The sequence below is a fragment of the Staurois parvus genome, unplaced genomic scaffold (genome assembly GCF_062004578.1).
Source record: "Staurois parvus isolate SC_StPar_1 unplaced genomic scaffold, SC_StPar_1.0 ptg001345l, whole genome shotgun sequence".
NCBI lineage: Eukaryota > Metazoa > Chordata > Amphibia > Anura > Ranidae > Staurois > Staurois parvus.
This window is the reverse complement of record NW_028319141.1, coordinates 874,545-893,364: the sequence shown is the minus strand read 5'-3', so window position 1 is coordinate 893,364 and position 18,820 is coordinate 874,545. Positions and strand designations below refer to the sequence as shown.

General features: G+C 46.2%; 1 pseudogene; it reads left to right on the top strand.

Annotated features, from left to right (window-relative positions):
- The first annotated feature begins 14,869 nt into the window (after positions 1–14,869).
- Positions 14,870–18,820, top strand: LOC149436775 (uncharacterized; annotated as a pseudogene).

The following is an 18,820-nucleotide window of genomic DNA, read 5'->3' as shown; positions in this document are numbered from 1 at the left end:
AAAGGAGCAGGCCGACACCACCACCTCTGCAATCGCTCTGTCTTGGCGAATGGGTCCAGATGAGACCTCCATGGGTGAGTGCGGCAGGGGAAGTGGAGTCGGTGGCCTGTACCCAGGTTTCGGTGACTGCTAGGAGGTTTAGGGAGCGGGAGATGAAGAGGTCATGGATGGCGGTAAGTTTGTTGCAAACCGAACGGGCATTCAGGAGTGCAACCGAGAGAGGGGGGATAGGTATGGGGAGGAGGGGTGCATGTATGAGGTTGAGGGGGTCGCGTCGGCTGGTGTTTGGATGGTATTGGTCACACAATAATAGGATGTGGATGTGAGGGGGGAATAGGAGGGTTGCTGGACATTGAAGAATTACTGCCCCCATGGGAACACATTTAGTTTTGACTCAGGAATTTACAAATCCTATCTCTTGACTCTCGGGACATGTAGTTCCGGGCGCAGTGCAGGATGTTTTCTTACATTTATCCCTGTTGCAGGCAAGCAGCAGCTGGGCACACTCAGTGTCTGTGACACTTGTTCAGACAGAGCACTTCCCTCCTCCCTCCCCGCATAGACGGGGGAGGAGAGAGATTCTGTTTTGCTCCGCCTCTTCCCGCCCCTCTGCTCTGTGACTGCCCCGTGGGCGGGATATTTGAAGATCCATCCGGTTGTACAATTGGCGATGTCTGAGCCTGCAGAGAGCAGCCTGGGGGTGAGCGATCTCTGCTCTACCATGGAGCTTTCCCCACCTCCTCCCCTTCTCTCCTTATCTACCTCCCCCCTCCCTGTTCTTCCAGGAGCTTCACACTTCCCTATTCCATGTCCAGTTAGCAGCTGAGCTCTGACGTAAGGGGGGGGGGACTCTGCTGAGTTCTGACGTAAGGGGGGGGGACTCCGCTGGACACTGACGTAAGGGGGGGGGAACTCCGCTGGACACTGACGTAAGGCGGGGGGGACTCCGCTGGACACTGACGTAAGGCGGGGGGGACTCCGCTGGACACTGACGTAAGGCGGGGGGGGACTCCGCTGGACACTGACGTAAGGGGGGGGGGGGACTCCGCTGGACACTGACGTAAGGGGGGGGGGGACTCCGCTGGACACTGACGTAAGGGGGGGGACTCCGCTGGACACTGACGTAAGGGGGGGGGGACTCCGCTGGACACTGACGTAAGGGGGGGGACTCCGCTGGACACTGACGTAAGGGGGGGGGGACTCCGCTGGACACTGACGTAAGGGGGGGGGGACTCCGCTGGACACTGACGTAAGGGGGGGGACTCCACTGGACACTGACGTAAGGGGGGGGGGGACTCCGCTGGACACTGACGTAAGGGGGGGGGACTCCGCTGGACACTGACGTAAGGGGGGGGGACTCCGCTGGACACTGACGTAAGGGGGGGGGGACTCCGCTGGACACTGACGTAAGGGGGGGGGGACTCCGCTGGACACTGACGTAAGGGGGGGGGGGGACTCCGCTGGACACTGACGTAAGGGGGGGGGGGACTCCGCTGGACACTGACGTAAGGGGGGGGGGACTCCGCTGGACACTGACGTAAGGGGGGGGGGGACTCCGCTGGACACTGACGTAAGGGGGGGGACTCCGCGGGGGTAAAGATGGGGACTTTGATGCAAGGGGGGACTCTTATGTGAACATGGTGCTCATCCTGACTGCTGCACTCTACAGTTGCAAGAAAAAGTATGTGAACCCCTTGGGATTACGTGGAGTTTTGCATGAATTGGGCATAAAATGTGCTCTGAACGTCATCTAAGTCACAACAATAGAAGAACACAGTCTGCTGAACATAATACTACACAAACATTAGATGTTGCCAAGGTTTAAATGCACATAACATGTAAACATTCACAGTGCAGGGAGGAAAAAGTATGTGAGGCTGTCAGGAATGGACTCACCAATGGTGGTGGGACGCACCTGCCTTGTGGGCTGCAGTACCAAGGCTGGCCAGCGGGTGCTCTCAGCAGCCAGAATCTCACTCCTGCAATCAGGCCATCACCTGAGGCTGATTGCAGGAGGTGTATTTAAGCAGGACCAGGCCTGTGATCAGTGCCTTGGTATTGTTTCCCATGAGCCCCTGTACCTTGTATCCTGTGTTCCTGTTCTTCTATCTGATTTGTTGCCAACCCTGCCTGATCCTGACCTCTGCTGACTTCTCCTGCTTGATCCCTGGCTTGTTTGACTACTCTCCTGGACATCCCTAATCTGATCTGAACTCCTGTTACCGACCACGGCGAGTGACCCGACTACTCTTCTGCCTGCTGCCTAGTACCATGCTGACCCGCTGTTACTGACCCGGCCCCTCTGACCTCACTAATTACTCATCCATCCATCCTGCACGGATCCAGCCATCCCGGCTCACACCTTCTGCCTCTTCATATCAGGCTCTCTACCTGCATATACCTCTGGCGGTACCCTCTACCACGAGCAAGTGTACTCGGGCCGTGACCTGGTTCCTGTCAGCTCCAAGTCCATCCCCACCATCAGGGGCCCTGGTGAAATAGCAGACTGGGACTTAGACTCTGCGCCCTGGGGAATCCTGTCCTGAGGACTGCTAGAGGTACCACCAGACGGTTGTTAACAGAACCATATGGCCAGCCTGACCATTCCACCTCTCCAGCCCTGACTACACCTGTGTTCCTGCACATACTAATATTAGTGGAAGGTTGGTGTGTTTACTGTGTGTTTGTATATTTGGGTGGCCAATAATAAATTATATTGTTATTATATCATTCCTGAAGCCTGTTACTTCCTTGTGTCAGTCCACACATTTCTGGTCACACCCGGATCTCTGACAGAGGCCCTAGATAATGACTTCTCCCAGAGCTAATTGGAGCCAGGAGTGAGCCAACCGTGACTCCAATCAGTGTGATGATATTGGATGTGTTGCTGACAGCTGTCCTGCCCTTAAAAAACACACACCTGTTTTGGGTTTACTGGTTTCAAGAAGCACTGTCTGATGTGAACCATGCCTCACAGAAAAGAGCTCTCAGAAGACCTACCATCAAGAATTGTTGACTTGCATGAAGCTGGAAAGGGTTACAAAAGTATCTCCAAAAGCCTTGATGTTCATGTGTCCACGGTAAGACAGACTGTCTACAAATGGAGAAAGTTTAGCACTGTTGCTACTCTCTCTAGGCGTGGTCGTCCTGTAAAAATGACTGCAAGAGCACAGCGCAGAATGCTGCATGAGGTAAAGAAGAATCCCAGAGTGTCAGCTAAAGACCTACAGAAATCTCTGGCACATGCTAACATTTTTGTTGACACATCTACAATAAGGAAAACATTAAACAAGAATGGAGTACATGGGAGGACACCACGGAGGAAGCCATTGCTGTCCAAAAAGAATATTGCAGCACGTTTGAAGTTTGCCAAAGAGCACCTGGATGTTCCACAGCACTACTGGCAAAATATACTGTGGACAGATGAAACCAAGATTGAGTTGTTTGGGAAGAACACACAACACTATGTGTGGAGAAAAAAAGGCACAGCACACCAACATCAAAACCTCATCCCCACTGTGAAACATGGCGGAGGGAGCATCATGGTTTGGGGCTGCTTTGCTGCCTCAGGGCCTGGACGGATTGTTGTCATTGATGGGAAAATGAATTCCAGAGTTTATCAAGACATTTTGCAGGAAAACGTACGACCATCTGTCCGCCAACTGAAGCTCCGCAGAGGATGGGTGATGCAACAGGACAATGACCCAAAGCATACAAGTCATTCAACAAAACAATGGCTGCAACAGCACAGAATACACCTTCTGGAGTAGCCCAGTCAGAGTCCTGACCTCAACCCGATTGAAATGTTTGTGTAGTATTATGTTCAGCAGACTGTGTTCTTCTATTGTTGTGACTTAGATGACGTTCAGAGCACATTTTATGCCCAATTCATGCAAAACTCCACGTAATCCTAAGGGGTTCATATACTTTTTCTTGGAACTGTATATGTTGTGTTTTTGTACTTACTCCTGGCCCCTGCACTCTCTATGTTGTGTTTTGTACTTACTCCTGGCCCCTGCACTCTATATGTTGTGTTTTGTACTTACTCCTGGCCCCTGCACTCTCTATGTTGTGTTTTGTACTTACTCCTGGCCCCTGCATGCTATATGTTGTGTTTGTACTTACTCCTGGCCCCTGCACTCTATACATTATGTTGTATGTAGACCTGACTAAGATGTTCATTGTCCCAACAGTTGCTGGTTGGAATGAAATCCTTCTTTAAGGTCGGCTCATTAAGGCAGTACATACATTACTCATATTGTTCATCCAATCAGTGGGCTGAACAGAAAACAAAATGATCCAATCCTGGAGGACACTGGAGCTTGATTTGTCTGCTCAGCATGTGCTTGTACTGAGCACCCAAGTGCTTCCATGTGCATCAACCTTCATATTCTCCACCCTGGCAAAGTAATTTCATGCTTTATAGGGACATCCAGCCATTGACAGTCCTTCGTGATAAAACGTCTCATTCAGGAATAGTAGAACAATAAACACCGGATATAAATATGGTTTGGGTTCAATTATTATTTTTATCAGGACAAGTAGATTGTCATGAGGACAAGTAGTTTGGGACCCGGATTTAGTCCCTTGGACAAATAGTTTTTTGATAAATTTCCACATCGCTGGGACTGCTTAACGTTTAGTACATTTTCATGGTCCTCGGCTTGCTGGATCAGAAATCCCCTTTTCTCTGTTGGGTTTGTTTGGTCTCTGAACTGGTTTTGATGAGTATTAGATCTGCAGACAAGGAATGATAAATACGATCCTTCCTATGACTTGTTTGCTCTGAGGCAGTGCTGTGAGGTCAATGTCGGCTCATCATGATGTCCAGGAAGGGGAACTTGATGACTTTTGATTGGAGTTGCTGGATAATCAGGATAATTGCCCGATATCCAGCTGCAAGGCCCCAATCTCCGGCAGCCTGCTGCCTGACAGGAGTGATGTCACTGTCACTCTCTGCAGGAAGAGAATGGATTGGATTGGATAGCAGGAGAATGCTGCTGGTGGAGCAGAGAGAGCTTTGGGGAGGAGTCTGTTCTCCTCCCTCCATTGGCAGATCAGTGTGGGTAGGAGGGTGGACAACAGGGGGAAGACCTTTGGTTGCCAAATATACTGTAATACCCAGGACATTGTACAGAGTGGTGGTGGGTTCCTGGTGTGCTGAATTCCAGCACCGGGCACTGCCAGAGCCTGTGTCATGGGAACGTATAGGACTGTCTCTGGAAGATGTATAGCACTGACCCCTGACTACCTGTTAGTCTATGCTGAGCATACAGACCTCCTTTAGAAACAAGTGCCCACCAAGGGGTAAAGAACTGTCCTTCATTCCACTTGGACAATATTATTTGACCAGTGAGATGGTAAGAAGGTGAAGGTCGCCTTCTTTTCTTGGCTGGAGTTCTGTAAGGGGGACTGAAAGTAAGTTCAGGTAGGAGGACCATCATAGACCAACAGCCCCCTCCCTAACTCAGCGATTCCCTGAGCCATAGTACCTCCTCTTCTCTCAGAGATCTCCTATCAAGGACCCAAAGTCCTTCAGCTACTCTACCCCCTCAGAGAACTTGGGATCCACTACCCTCCAAGGGGCCCCAAAGTCCTCCATCCTCTGTACCCCAAAAGAGACCCCTCAGCTCCCCTTCATCCATGAGGACCATATTACTAGAATTTATCTTCACAATGAGGAGAATGTTCCGGCCTGGAAGTGGGGGAATGTTCTGCCCCTGAAGGGGTTAATCTGGGTTCCCACACTATATATGTGTGTATCATCATCGTCTGGAGATAAAAGATGTCACAGTGACTATGGAGGAAGAGGACAGACATGACTATGGAGGAAGAGGATGGACATGACGGGGGGTTACTGGGTGTAAATAGGAAATAACAGCTTATTACCTCCTCTGTTGCCACTTTCACCAACGTCTCCTTGCTGGTTTCTACCATATGGAACTTCCTGTCTTTATTCCAGATGACTTCCTGTCTTTACCCAACATCACTTCCTGTTTGTACCTGACATCATTTCCTTTCTGTATTCCATAGAGACCTTCTGTTTGGGTATAAGTGAGATCACCACCTTGTGGATTTCAGAGGAACTGCAGAAACATAAAAATATCTACCTTACAGGGCTACCAGGGAAGTTCAAAAATAATAAATAATAATAATAAATAGTTCTTATGTTTAATAAAGATATTTTATTACATATAAAAAAAAGTCTTAAAAACACAGAACACAAAAACTAAATGTATAGTTAATTAAACAGATACCCCCCAAAACTGATCCTTTTGTTGAAGAAAATGCAAAAATACATCCTAAAGCATAATAATATCTATCAATCCACTCATAATGAGGATGTTAGGCATAAATTACAAGGATGTAATAAACTGGGCCATCCACTTCATCCATAAAGACATTGTGATTGAAGATCTTCTAGATCACATAGAAGGAGGACTCATCCATGATTTCATACATTTGTTTGGAAGGATAGAACAATCCTCAGAAGGGAACATGTAGGATGACAGGAAAGGCTCCTGACTGGTGAGATCCTCCAAACATAATGATGACATCCATGAACTGGAGCGAGCTCGTTGGGGTGATAAAGCCAATCTGGAAACACTGTGTAGACGTTCTCCAAGAACTCAGCACACTCCAGGTGTGGAGAAAGTCTCCAGGTGGGTTTAGCCTGTCATTTATCATAGGTAGACATGTCCACACATGAACTTCCACAGGGACCCCCGAGACTACATATAGAACTTGGAGGTACCTGTAACATGGAACAGGATTTGGTGTTGCTGGAAGACTGGTCAGAGCAGTGGAAATTGCAGTTCAATGTTTCTGAATCGTGGGCTGGGGATGGGTAGCGGGTACAAAGCTCCCTGGGATGGGCACACTTTCAGGGACAGATACCAGTCCAGTGATGTAGTGTCACACAGTGCAGTGTTTATTGGTGCTATTTACAGGTGCTGTACAATGTTCCACAAAGTAACGGCAAAAACCTCAAAACCAAAATCCTAGCCGTGTCCCGGCACTAACTACACAAACACGATTCCTGACTATCAGGGTACTGGGGCAGTGGACATTTTTTGTTCTGTTGAATTGTTGGGGAGGAGACACACTGGACACCTTGGCTGCCATTGGGCTATACGCTGGGTGTCCGGTGCACTCCTGTACCTTTAACCACCTCCTGTCCGGCCGTTGTATATAAACGGCCGGACAGTGGCAGTGCAGGGGTGGGTGGCCATTTATAAATGGCCTCCCCGCCCCCTGCTTGTGTGCGCTCCCTGGGAGCATGCAGCACCACAATCCGGTGCCCGCTGTGTCCTCCAGACACAGTGGAACACCGTTCATCGTACGGGACCTATGTGCGAGGTCACGATCATGTGATCACTGATTGACCAATCAGCGATCACATGTCACTTCTGACATCATTGCTTACTACGTGTGAAATCTGTAAATGATCACAGAGGTCACATGGTACAGGGCTATTCACAACAGCCTTGTACCATGTGACAACCTGTGACCAATCACAGCTCACACAGTATTTCTCAATGGCTGCAAGAATGCAGCCAGAGAGGAGAAATTATTCCTCTTTATGGGTGTAAAAGCAATCGGTGTAAAAAAGAATTTAAAAAATCTTCATCACCCCCCACAGGTAGTACAGTGTCAGCATGGTGACAGTATGTTAAAAAAAATAATAATATAAAAAAAAAAATAAAAATTAAAATATTTTTTTAAAAATTATAATTTTTCGTTATAAACTAATTTGGGGTATTTTTTGTTTTACTAAAAAGATAACGGAATACATTTTGGCCAAGATGTATGATGAAATATTTATTTGCAAAATTTTGTAAGAAAAACACTTTTTTTCAAAATTTTTGGACTTTTGCATTTATAAAGCAAAAAAATAAAAATACCACCAAAATAAAGTTTTATCTGTCTCAAAAAATGCTAAAAAAATCATATGGGTACAGTGTTGCATGACTGCGCAATGGTCATTCAAAGTGTGACAGCGCTGAAAGCTGAAAATTGGCCTGGGGGGGAAGGGGGGAAAGTGTCTGAACTTGGAGTGGTTAAAGAGGGGTGGGTTCCCACAGGTCCACCTGCCCTTGGTCTAGCCATTAAATACATGTGCCTCTACTATGGGGGTTCAATTAATTTGTAGAGTTAGGACTACAGAATATCGGGGGGGCCGTGACGAGGCTCTGTAGCTTACAATGTGATTGCAAATGTATTCTAACTAAACCCGTTTTTAACGCATACTGTTAGACGGGGTAATTTGGTTTGTTTGCAGGCTGGCTGGTAAGTTAAGCCGGGAACTTTTCTCTTTTGTTCTGTGACATGCGTTGCCCGTTCAAGTGCTCCTTGCTGTGAAGGCCAGTTATAGACTGGGGCAGCGGCCATTTCTTGTACTATCAGGGTGAGCAAGCCTAGTGCTTGTCAGTCTCTAAATATGCAGCTTTACCCCAAGAACCCTTTGGAGGACCCCTGGCTGAGAAAGGCTGGACTAGGCAGTCATATATTTCTGTCCCCCTTGGTGGGAGTGGAGGTGACCCCTCTATAAGTGTAGTGATCCCCCCAAAGGGGGTAAGTTTGTTCACTCCAGCACTCTGCCTCCCAACCCCAAGAACTGTCTCAGCCCCAACTGACACCCCTGACAATAGTGAAGTACAAGGACCAATGAAAAGCACACACGGTATAATAAACACAGAGATCAGCTTTACTGTAAGACCTCTATGGGAAGTAATAAACATGAACAACAGGTATACGTTCGGTGAATCCAGAGAACAGCAAATCCTGAGACCGGAAGCAATATAACTCACTTTTACACTCAGGCTGCTTTCAGGGGATTCCAACCATGAATAACCCCAAGAGCAGAGGAAACACTTACATGGCGCCCTCAAAGTGGGTCTAAACCCCTTTACATAAACTCAGCTCTATGATGTCCAAGCAGGAGGAGAGCAGAAGGACGACTCTCTGTGGTGTCAGACTTCTCCCTTCTAACCCCCGACACCACAAGCCCAATAGGCCAACACTGCGCCCAACTGATGCTTCATAGCTACTTTCCAAGGTAGAGCTATTCCCTCCCACACCATGCAATATAGAGGCCTGAATACGCATGCGCGTGTCCGTATGGCACCAGTAACTTCAGTCTCTTGGTAACAGGATGAATGTTGGGGTCTTCAGCGAGACACTTTCATTGGTGCACTTACACTCCTATGGTAAAGTATCATTGTAATCCCGTGGCAGGATTTGTATAGCAAAGCAAACACTATGTCTGTATAGCAGGACCATCTACACAACCCAGTGCCTGGTGAGTATGGGAGAAGTGTCATGTCTCTGTGTGCCGTGTTCCTGTCATCTGCCAGGGGGCAAAATCCCTCTCACCAGATCCTGGGACTAAGGCCCAAACCATGGTCCTGGAAATGACCGGCTCCTGTGGTCACCTCACGATGAGCCCTTCACACTGGCGGTGTAGGCACTGTACTGTAGGCCACATCTCTCTGGTTGGATGTTCCCTGACTGATGCAGATACCCAAACATGGAGTGAACTGACCCTGAGCACTTCTCTGCCAGGTCCAGACTGTCTCCTGCCACATGCAGACTGCCTCCCCTCAGGAAAAACAAGATGGAGTCCTGCACTCTGCTCTCACTAAGCATGCTGGTCTCTGTAGTTCCATCCCTCACATCAGCCTATCAGGCCATTTATGTTCCGGACTGCATATTCCACAATGCTTGCAGCTGCACCTCCTGCTTGAGAAAGTCCCTGTCATTGGCTCCTTTAATACCTCTTCTGATTGGCTCTCTCTGTATTACAGTCTGAGAGGAGAAGGGAGGGGCTGAAATCCCTCACTGCCTTGTGTGTATCCAGTGCAAGTGTCAGATTTCACAGGAGATGCCAGTCAGCAGGTTACAGCAGTCACAGATAGGAGTCATTTCCTCCCTACACAAGGATCTACAGTCCATACACACCCAGCACAAGGCCGGGGTCACACTACCAGACGCTTCTCGGGGCTGCAGTTCCTCTGAGCTCCACAAGGTGGGGATCTCACTTCTACCCAGACAGGAAGTCTCTATGGAAGACAGGAAGTGATGTCAGGTACAGACAGGAAGTGATGCCAGGTACAGGCAGGCAGTTCCGGGTGAGAGCTGAGTTGGGAGGAAGCAGAGAGAAGACGTTGCTGGAAGTGGCAGCAGAGGAGGTAATAAGATGTTATTTCCTATTTACACCCAGTAACCCCCATCATGTCCATCCTCTTCCTCCATAGTCATGTCCGTCCTCTTCCTCCATAGTCATGTCCGTCCTCTTCCTCCATAGTCACTGTGACGTTTTTTTTCTCCAGCAGCTGATGATACACACATATATAGTGTAGGAACCCAGATTAACCCCTTCAGGGGCAGAACATTCCCCCACTTCTGGGGCCGGAACATTCTCCTCATTGTTGAGAGGTGTCACCTTCTCACCTCATCAGTCTATACTAATGGATTATATCACTTTTATAAGTGGCGGGGAATGGAGAAATCTATGACATCATACTGACCTTGCAGCTCCTCCTCCCAATGTCCCTCCATCCAGAGTCAGAGAATCCTATGACATCACACTGACCTCACAGCTCCTCCTCCCAATGTCCCTCCATCCAGAGTCAGAGAATCCTATGACATCACACTGACCTCACAGCTCCTCCTCCCAATGTCCCTCCATCCAGAGTCAGAGAATCCTATGACATCACACTGACCTCACAGCTCCTCCTCCCAATGTCCCTCCAACCAGAGTCAGAGAATCCTATGACATCACACTGACCTCACAGCTCCTCCTCCCAATGTCCCTCCAACCAGAGTCAGAGAATCCTATGACATCACACTGACCTCACAGCTCCTCCTCCCAATGTCCCTCCATCTGGCATTTTTCTGATGCTCTTAGGATGTGGGGGTCCCTTGGTATCCTCACATGTAAAGTGGGACTGTTGGTCCTGCGTTGTATGTAATGACATCAGAATGCTGCAACAAGCCTATACCCTGCGTAGTGTGGGGGTCCTGTGGGGGGAATTATACCTCAGCCTGAAGTGGGGCTTTAATAAAACACAGACCTGAATGGAGAGGTGAGGAGGATTCTGGGAATATCATTTGATGTGACTATTTGTGTTCAGATGTAGAGTTTTCCTCCTGTGAAGTCTGGAGATCATATGACATCACATTGCCTCCACCTCCCTCCCTGATAGAAGAGAGAAAGAAGAAGAAGATTCTAGAAGTCATCAGAGAGATCACTGAGCTGCTGACAGGAGAGGTGAGCGGTGCCGGGAATTCTGGGACATTCTCCAGTAACAGACAAGGGATGTGTCTGGATGGTGACTGTATCATTGTGTGTGTCAGGTTCCTATAAGGTGTCAGGGTGTCACTGTCTATTTCTCCATGGAGGAGTGGGAGTATTTAGAAGGACACAAGGATCTCTACAAGGACGTCATGATGGACAATCAGCCGCCCCTCACATCACCGGGTAAGAGGAGACTTTATTGTAAAGGAGAGAGCAGTACGGAGGATCCACCTAGATCCCCCATCATCTGATAAACACATAGAAACAATGGATTCAGTCAGTGTGTGTGTTTCCTACAGATGGATCCAGTCATGGGAACCCACCAGAGAGATGTCCCCGTCCTCTGTATTCCCGGGATTCCACACAGGAAGGTCACACCATCCCTCACCATCATCAGGTAGATGAGGAACAATCACTGATAGTATCATTAGGATCTGTACATTATCTGCATTGAAAATGGAAATGTCCTCCTGCGCTTAATACAGGCAAGGTCCCTAAATTGACAGCTGCTGTCACTCTACCTTAAACCATTAAGTAACCAATTATATACCTTAAATTAGTGAAGCGCTAAATTAATAAATCTATACATATATTAAAGTGCCATCAGTGAATAATAGTGCTTTGGTGTTAATAATTCCTTACTAATCAATGAAACACTATAACTGATATATACCAAATTAACAAACTCATATTAATATATATAAAAATCAAACTTAATCCATAATATATCAGTGATAGATAATATAATCCGTGAAAAACAATATTTAAATCTACAATAACTTCCTACTTCCCATTCAGTATTTAAAGTGAAAATTAATGATCAATAATTTAAAGTGAAAAAGTGTATATGACAAACATAAACCTTTCAATGTGCATATACAAAAAAATATATATATAAAAATTATATATATATAAGAAGTCCATGCAGGTGTAACTTGTGACAAAAACGGTGATCTTCATTTCTAGTGCTCAAACAAATCCTCAAATGGCAGCAGTGCCTGCTCACCTCCCCGCACTGACCCTCAAGGGGCCAAAAGGCTACTGGTCTCCTCTATGGCCAATCTTTATTTCCAGGTAGCTCAGCAGGGGATCACAGGGTTTCCACTCCACCTCCACTCACACGTCATATAGGACACAAACAGAGCTTCCCATAGTGTAATATTGTTTAATACAAAACACTTCTAGAACATATTGGTTACACTCACATTTGGAGACCAGTAGCCTTTTGGCCCCTTGAGGGTCAGTGCGGGGAGGTGAGCAGGCACTGCTGCCATTAGAGGATTTGTTTGAGCACTAGAAGTGAAGATCACCGTTTTTGTCACAAGTTACACCTGCATGGACTTCTTATATATATATAATTTTTATATATATATTTTTTTGTATATGCACATTGAAAGGTTTATGTTTGTCATATACACTTTTTCACTTTAAATTATTGATCATTAATTTTCACTTTAAATACTGAATGGGAAGTAGGAAGTTATTGTAGATTTAAATATTGTTTTTCACGGATTATATTATCTATCACTGATATATTATGGATTAAGTTTGATTTTTATATATATTAATATGAGTTTGTTAATTTGGTATATATCAGTTATAGTGTTTCATTGATTAGTAAGGAATTATTAACACCAAAGCACTATTATTCACTGATGGCACTTTAATATATGTATAGATTTATTAATTTAGCGCTTCACTAATTTAAGGTACATTATCTGCATTGTTACCATTGATGTCATTTTTATTATATATTCAGAGTGGAAACCTGAGAGATCCTAAAGTTGAGGTTAAAGAAGAGATAAAAGAGGAGGAGGATGAGGATGGGGGAATGGAGGAGTCAGAGCTTCTAAGAGAACACAAAGATCTGTACCAGGACACCATGGTGGAGTCATCCAGCTACAGGAACCCACCAGAGAGATGTCCCCGTCCTCTGTATTCCCGGGATTCCACACAGGAAGGTCACACCATCCCTCACCATCATCAGGTAGATGATGACAATTATTGGTAGTTGTGATTTATACACAGCATGTTTGTTACAATGAATGTTTTATTATATCTTTCAGAGTGGAATCCTCGGGGATGATAATATTGATGTTAAAGAAGAGTATAAAGAGGAGGATGAGGAGTATGGAGTGATGGAGGAGTTTTCAGAAGGACACAAGGATATGATGGAGCCACCTAATACCAGGAACCCACCAGAGAGATGTCCCCGTCCTCTGTATTCCCGGGATTCCACACAGGAAGGTCACACCATCCCTCACTATTACAAGGTTGGTGGGCTGTAGGATCTAGAACATGGACTCATGAAGACAATGTGTGGATATTGTGTGTGATGTCACAATCATAAATCTTACATTTTACAGATGATATTTTCTCTCATTTCCTTGATTTAGAGTGGAGATCCAATCGATATAGAATTTGAGGTGAAAGCAGAAGAAGAAGAGGCGTATGTGAGGGATGATCAGCAGTCTATGGAGGAGGATGGAATAACGGGGACATTTATAGAGGAGGACACTCCTACAGAGATCAGCACAGGTGGGTCATGAACACTAAATCCATTCCTCCACCCATACTGCTCACTGATTGGTCCAGAGTAGGGCGGGGACTGGGTGATATCAGCCTGTAATCCCCTGGTCACTTTCCTGAGCTGTGTTCCCCGTCCTGTATTCCTGGATTTCTCTTCCAGGGGACCTTCTCTGTTATCTGCTGGCTGTGCCGGGTGGAGGGATATGTCTGTAGTGTCTCAGACCCAAGTCACTGAGTGCAGTCTCAGGAGATGGGAGGCAGCGGTGTGGGATCTCTGCAACTTGTCTACAGTAAACATTTAATCTTCCACTGATTACTGAATACCAATATTATCAGTCCTGACCCCTGCACTATATACTCTATGTTGTACATTACATCCTTCTGATACTGTATAGTCCTAACATTTGTATCCTATATAATAGGTTGTACATTACATTGGCCTTACTTCTTTTACACCCATTTCCTCCCAGCTGGACATTTTATATCGGATGATGTGATTGGAGCACAGACTTTTACATGGTGATAATAATGTGATAACATCCTCCAACTTTGGACCCTTAAACAGAAAGTGATAATGAGGGAGGAGTCAATACCCCAATGATGGTGGTCTTCAGGATCAGTCCAGTCTTCATCTTGGTTGTTCTCCCCCCATCCTCACTCTCTGACCTCTGGTGGGGCTCAGTCCCGCTGTTCTTCATGACTAAATCATGGACTAAATAAGGAAGTGCAGTACTTCTTGTGTTGGGAAGATGGCGATGAGTGATAGAGGGGGTGGGGACCCTCGTCCTATAATCCCCTCATCACTGTCCCTCCTATAAAAGACAGTTCTGGTTGTTTCCTCACTCTCTGACTAAGGTCCATGAATAAAGAAATGACCTGGTAGGAGATCAGAGGAGCCATTTCCTAGTTCCCTTGAGGGTGGAATTGTAAGCTCCTCAGAGACCAAGCTGCCTGATGTGGGCGGAGTCCTGGTTTGGGGGAACCAATCAGCTCCTATCTAGTAATCCTCTCTGTCTTTGTATTTTAGTCCATGGCCGGGAGATGAGGAAAACCTCCGAGGATTGTCTCACTTTGTCTCCAGACTGGAAAGTAGAAGATGAGGACATCACACAGTATAGTCCAGGAGAAAACCCGGCTCCCTCCAATGTCCATCCGGCACCACCCAGTGTAGATGGACCATCGGATTCCTCGTATCCTGAGGAACCTCAGACTGTGCGGGACCGGGCCGACCTTCCAACAGGGAAGAGGTTCTCCTGTACTGAGTGCGGGAAAGGTTTCCATTATAAATCCCAACTTAATAGGCATAAAAGATGTCACACGGGGGAGAAGCCGTATTCCTGTCCAGAGTGTGGGAAATGTTTTTCACATAAGTGCCATCTTGACATTCATCAGAGATCTCACACAGGGGAGAAGCCGTATTCCTGTCCTGAGTGTGGAAAATGTTTTTCAGTGAAGTGCAGTCTTTACAACCATCAGAGATCTCACACGGGGGAGAAGCCGTATTCCTGCCCTGAGTGCGGGAAATGTTTTTCTCATAAGTCACATCTTGACACACATCAGAGAACTCACACGGGGGATAAGCCATATTCCTGCCCTGAGTGCAGGAAATGTTTTTCACAGAAGTCCAGTCTTTACAAACATCAGAGATCTCACACAGGAGAGAAGTTCTATTCCTGTCCTGAGTGCGGGAAATGTTTTTCACATAAGTCACATCTTGACACACATCAGAGATCGCACACAGGGGAGAAACCGTATTCCTGTTCTGAGTGCGCAAAATGTTTTTCACAGACGTCCAGTCTCTACAAACATCAGAAATCTCACACGGGGGAGAAGCCGTATTCCTGTCCTGAGTGCGGGAAACGTTTTGCAGAGAAGTCCAATCTTTACAAACATCAGATATCTCACACGGGGGAGAAGCCATATTCCTGTCCTGAGTGCGGGAAACATTTTGCACAGAAGTACCAACTTTACACACATCAGAGAATGCACACGGGGGAGAAGCCGTATTCCTGTCCTGAGTGTGGGAAATGTTTTTCATGGAAGTTCCATCTTTCCAGGCATCAGAGATCTCACACGGGGGAGAAGCCGTATTCCTGTCCTGAGTGCGGGAAACGTTTTGCACAGAAGTACCAACTTTACACACATCAGAGAATGCACACAGGGGAGAAGCCGTATTCCTGTCCTGAGTGTGGGAAATGTTTTTCTGTGAAGTGCCATCTTTCCAAGCATCAAAGATCTCACATGGAGGAGAAGCCATATTCCTGTCCTGAGTACGGGAAATGTTTTGCACAAAAAACAGATCTTGTCACACATGAAAGGTCTCACATGGGTGAAAAGCTGTATTCCTGTCTTGAGTGCGGGAAATGTTTTTTAGACAAGTCCAATCTTTACAAACATCAGAGATCTCATACAGGGGGAGAAGCCGTATTCCTGTCCTGAATGTTGGAAATTTTTTTCACAGAAGTCCCATCTTTCCATACATCAGAGATCTCACATGGGGGAGAAGCCATATTCTTGTCAAGAGTGCGGAAAATGTTTTTCCACAGAAGTCCCATCTTTCCACACATCAGAGATCTCACATGGGGGAGAAGCCGTATTCCTGTCCTGAGTGTGGGAACTGTTTTTCACAGAACTCCTAGCTTTATAAACATTAGAGATTGCACACAGGGGAGAAGCCGTATTCCTGTCCTGAGTGAGGGAAATGTTCCTCACTGAAGTCCTGTCTTCCTGTACATCAGGGGTCCCACACAACGCTGGAGGTGTATTAGTGCCTTGAGTGCGGGAAATGTCTTCTAGATGAATGTTGCTGGACATCCCAGCTCTCATGTGGGGAAGAAGCACACCCTGATATACACCTCAGATATACTCCATGGCTGATCTTCATCATGGAAGGAACAGTTCATAAGGAAATCAGAGGTCCCCAAAGACATGGATGAAGTGTGGGACTGGGTTGGCCATTGATGGTAGAATAAGAAGAAAAATGGAGTCCTGCCCTGTGATTGGCTGAGTACATTTGTGGTGGGAGATTTCACAAACACTTGGAGGTCTATTATTAATACTTTGTGGACAAATGTTCCAAGCACTCATTAGGCCCACAGTTGGAGGTGAGGACAATACTTGCATGGTGGGGGATCACTGAAGAGGTGGGTGGTAATAAAATGTCCCAATTCTAGAAGAGTGACTGATGGTGTACACATGGAAGCAATGGAATTGTGTGTATACCGGGAACGAAGGAGTGATTGGTGAATGCACATATTGGGACTTTCCCGTGTCTTTCTCCATACATGTTTCTTCTTGTATGTTTCCCGTGATACAAATGTCTGTGTATATGATCGGCACATGATGGTCTGTCTATGACAAACGTTTCATTGATCTGATCATTTCCATGGTGATTGTAGACACATTGGCCCTGATTTACTAAGACGTGAGTCTACCAGCAGACTCTGACCATTCAGGCAGACTCAGTTAAATCAATGAGGACCTGTCAGTCCTCTGAGCGGAGTCTAGCAATCTCATTGACCAACGTCTACTTTGCTATTAGTAAATGTGGAATCGCGTCTGGCACATTTTCAGGTGCAATACCGGATATGTTCGCTAGATGGCGCACAAGCACGGGCTTTGTACCATTGACGGTTTCCTGTTGGCAAAAGAGAATACTTAGAATGTAACATAATTAGTACACCGAGATTAGAATTGTTTTGTTTTTTTGCTGTTTCTCCAAAATGATGAGACAACTGATGCATTTACTAATGAATGCCATACATTATATTTTCAGATGTTAAACATTTTCACACTTATATCTGAAATAATTGGGAATGTCCAGTTCTAAGTTCCCAATATAATGATATATCTTCCTTCTCTTTAATCATGTAACTATTCTATGTTAAGGTATTAATGTGCATGGGTTATACACATCACACATCTGGGGGTGCAGCGTATGCTGGCAGCTATGGGTTAGTCATCCAGCTCCATCCATCCATCCATCCATCAGGGTGGGTGCCCAAATGGTCCTGGGGAGGAATTAGCTCAGCCACAGGAGCCAGAAAGGTGCTTAATAGTGTAGTACACTGTCACAAGGGTGGTTTACCTTTCACGAGTTCATGCACTACTGTCCGTCATGGATAAACCACACGTGCCATTCATAGGCACTCTCTGAGTTGGTACTCTCACACCAAGGACATTCCATTATTCAGGAATGATTAGATGAACTTTTTTTTAGCACCATTTACCATTTTACATCATCATTAATGGGCAGCACAGTGGCTTAATGTTTAGCACATCTGCCTTGCAGTAAATGGGTCATGGGTTCGATTCCTGACCATGGCACCTCCTGCATGGAGTTTGCATGTTCTCCCTGTGCTTGCATGGGTTTCCTCCAAGTACTCCAGTTTCCTCCCAAACTCCAAAGACATGCTGGTAGGTGTATTGATTCCTCACCAAATTGGTGTATGAATGTGAGTTAGGGACCTTAGATTGTACACCCCTTGAGGGTTAGGGACAGATGTGAATGTACAATGTATGTGTAGAGCACTGCGTACATTGACAGCGCTGTATGTTCTGTCTTGGCATCGGTTGTACTTGTGGCGAGATTCGTTTAGACCCGGTCTGTAAGTATGTGTGCAGCAAGTTGAATGATCGCCTTCACAGATAGTTTACTCAATGAATACAACTTCAGAGGTGGTTTCCAATGCTTCTTTATGCTTCCAGGTAGCAAAGGTATGAACATAAAGGTGTTTTCATAGGTCCATTTCCAGTGATGTCACACAGCTTCCTCACTCTACAGTGTCTTCATAACCACTAAACAAAAGGGGCGTTACAACAGGAAATGGAGGGTGGAAGCAACCAACTAGTCAGAAACAGCAGGGGTGTGTGGATGATACCAAATAGCATGATAACATAACATGTAATAACAACTGCTAAACAGTAAAGCTGCGTGGCAACCCACTGTAAGAGTACCTAAAATAAATAAATGATTGCACTTTTTGGATTTTC